The 3,544-nt window shown below is 46.3% G+C and overlaps 1 pseudogene; it reads right to left on the bottom strand.

Annotated features, from left to right (window-relative positions):
• Nucleotides 1-2,616: 2,616 nt before the first annotated feature.
• On the bottom strand, nucleotides 2,617-3,246 carry LOC109679376 (protein lin-28 homolog A pseudogene; annotated as a pseudogene).
• Between the last annotated feature and the right edge of the window lie 298 nt (nucleotides 3,247-3,544).

Genomic DNA, 3,544 nt, shown 5'->3' with positions numbered 1-3,544 from the left:
GTATCAATAAGTCTTTATTTATTCATTGTATTTTCCCAGGGAAAGGAAAAGGGAAGGGAAGAGTCAGCATGTGTTACAAAATGATTAGAAAATGGGAAAGGAAGTACTCAGGTAGAGCAAAATCAACCTTGAAATAAACACCCCAGTGATGGGGTCACCAAAGCCCAAGGGGGCTTAGTTTCCTGCAGCTCAGGAAAGAGAAGGGATCAGGGAAAGGACAGACAGGTGCACACTTTCCCACCTTCCCTCCTTCCCCATAAATTCAAGATTTTTCTCACGAAGTTTTGTTTTCTAGCAGTAAACATGGAGTTACATTTGTCCGTCTCCTATTAAACAATCTTGTGGCTGCTTTGACATAAGTTTCTTGTACCTACATAAAAGTTCCTGAGTGACTTGAATGTACATTCATATTGCCTTTCCTGGTTTCCTGACCTGGTTTTCTACATGGGAAGCCCCTCAACTGCTTCGCTCTAGGATTACAGATAAAGTAGGCTTGATCCATTGAAACAGCAGGTTTCATGTTTGGCAAGAATCACATGAGAAATGGTCCTGACTCAGGAGGTTGGAAATAAGGGGAGAGGGCTCCTAGCTTCTTCCGTATTTTTGCATAAATCATTTGGAGATGTAGAAACACTTCAATAATTAAATGTGTATGGGCATGTAGGTTTCCTTTGGAGGTAGAAGAGCTAGGTAGGATAGGAGTCATTTTTAGGACAGAAAATCCGATCCAAAATGTGAAAGGGAAAAGAGAGTACAAAAGAAAAAGATGGTTCAAGATCCTTACTTTAAGAAGAGGGCCCCCTAAACTTGTGTTTCAGATCCTTTTGTCTGGTGCAGAACCTTCTGTCAAAGATGCTTTGGCTATTTTTTGCTCAATACAAAATGTTTGTAAAAAATAAACCCCAAAAGAACATGAAGACCAACACATTATATTTATACAAACTAGGCCACCTAGCAGTCGACAACTCAGAGACTCAGTAAAATCCTACAAAGCCCAGACAAATACAATTACTAGGAGGGGGCAGCATTTGGGGGAAACAAGAAACCAGGATCAGACACACACCACCCAATGTGTTCTATTGCATTTGTCCCATTTCAACAGAGTGAGGTAGGTTTGCGGTGATCTCACAGCATGTAAATGAAACACCCTTTTCTCCTTTAGCTACCACAACACTATTAACCACTACTGCAGCAGGGTAGGACACTGGCTCCAGGCACCACAAAGAGGTCCTTGCTTATGTGTCTCCCTGAAAGCCAAGAATTTTGAAAGGCTAAGGATTTGGGTCCTTGCTTCATATATCCATCCCTGTGGAGTACAGGGTGGACACAAATATATTGGTGTTGAAACTCAGCCTTACCAACTCATATTTAAAAAAAAAATACACACCCTGTTGTGCATGGTAGACCTAGGCTAATCCAGTGAAGGATGGATTGGTATCGAAAGCAAGACCCTTGCCCTGAGATTAGACAATCACCACCCAAACTTGGCTTCCTCTCTGAGCCTTTCACCTGGCCCAGCCTCTCCTAACTTCTCTGAACATTTCCTGTTTAAACTAATTTCCAATCTTCCAGCAGAACAAGATCAAGTCATGGGGCAACCCAATTAAAACCTAGTCTCCCATGAAATATTTTTAAGGTGAACAGGGTTTCAAGAGGACACTATGGCAGAAAAGCCAGCTCTAATTGGCAAAATGAGGTAGTTCAATAGGCTGTGCACTCCTAATGGTTGCTCTCCATGGTGATAAAAACAACAAAGTATTCCTGCTGTGTGGACCTGGAGCTGCTGCCGACTTATCCCTGAGATTGCTCATGTACCTGAGAACACAGTGCAGGAATGAGGGTCTTAGATTAAAATATACAAAAATACAAAACCAGAATATTTACATTAAGAAAAAAAAGTTAAAATGCACAAGATACGTCAATCGCACACAGATAGTGCAGTTGGCAACCTGGAGAAAGTGGGACCCAAGGTGCAGTTATCCAAGGGAGCAAATAAATAAAATCACATTGGCCCAGAAAGGGGTGAGAGTGAGTTAGGAGCAGCAGGTCTGCAGCCCTTTACCCAACCACCCTTTTGCCTGTCATCATAACCCATTGCTTGAGAAAGTACCCATCGCCATATCCCAAGATTGGGTTATGAGGAAACAAGATGTGAAAAAAAAAAAAAAGAAAAGAAAAGAAAACAAAACAAAAAACCCTGCCTTACTCCTGAGATGCCCTCCCACAGCAGGTAGTAGCTTGTGGGTTTGGTCCATTAATCTGGTCTCACATCTGGATATTACACATCCTTCTTTAAATGGAGTACAATTTCCCAATCCAGACAACTTATAAAAGCTGGAGGTCTTGAGATGAAGCCTCAGATAAAGCATGCAGGTTCTAGGGTGGTTCCCCCCAAAAGCCCTCACTTGCATTTGGATAGCATGATTGGAGTTCCATTGCCTCACCCATTCCCCCCAACAAGAGGGAAGATGGGGTGATGCTGGGAACCCCGGCCTGAGATATGGCAGTGCCAGCTACCCCCTCAACCCCACCCTATCCCCACTGTCTCCACTCTGCCTATTGATGCCTACTCCTTGAAGCTTCCTTATAGAAAAAGAATAGTCCGACCCTAGCGGCTCAATTCTGGGCCTCTGGGAGCAGAGCAGGGCTATGGAGCTCTTCTTCTTCCTCCCGGAAGTAGGCAGGCTTTCCCTGGGAGCTGGGGGCCTGCTGGGCCTTCAGTGGACATGAGGCCACCATATGGTTGATGCTTTGGCAGAAGTGGCACTTCTTGGGCTGGGGTGGCAGCTTGCATTCCTTGGCATGATGGTCTAGACCACCACAGTTGTAGCACCTGTCTCCTTTGGATCTGCTCTTCTGCATATTCTTCCCCTTTGGCCGCCTCTCACTCCCAATACAGAACACCCCACCAGGGCCAGTGACACGGATGGATTCCAGGCCTTTGGCAGACTTCTTAAAGGTGAACTCTACTGCCTAACCCTCATTCAGGCTCCGGAAGCCCTCCATGTGCAGCTTACTCTGGTACTCAAAGACGTCTACGGGAGGGTAGAGCGCGACCCCAGCGCGGGCGGTCATGGACAAGAAGCCGAACCCCATGCCCACATTGAACCACTTACAGATGCCGGCACCGGGCAGCAACTGCGGCTCTTCTGCAGCCCGTGCCACGTCCACCGGCGCCTCCTCGGGCGCCTTCTCTGCCGCCTTGGCCCAGCAACCTGCAAACTGCTGGTTAGACACTGAGCCCATGGTCGTTGGCTGAGCCTGTGGCCCCAGGACCCTGGTCGGACGGCTGCTGGCCCCAGAGAAGTCCGGAGGCCGGCTAATAAGTTTTGTAAGAGTGGAGTTGCGCATTAAGAATAAATACATCTGAAATTATTTCCTCTAGGGTTCCAGTGACAAGGTGGAAAAGGCTTTGCAGATTCATACTGTGAGTACAGTTCCACCCACGCCTGCGGTGTTTTCGGTATGATGGTAAGTTAACTCAGCTTCTGCTACAAGTGGTATAGAGTCTTCTCACCTAGAAAGGCTCAAGATACAAGCATGA

The sequence above is a fragment of the Castor canadensis genome, chromosome 8 (genome assembly GCF_047511655.1).
Source record: "Castor canadensis chromosome 8, mCasCan1.hap1v2, whole genome shotgun sequence".
Taxonomy (NCBI): Eukaryota; Metazoa; Chordata; class Mammalia; order Rodentia; family Castoridae; genus Castor; species Castor canadensis.
This window is presented reverse-complemented; position numbering and strand designations above follow the sequence as displayed.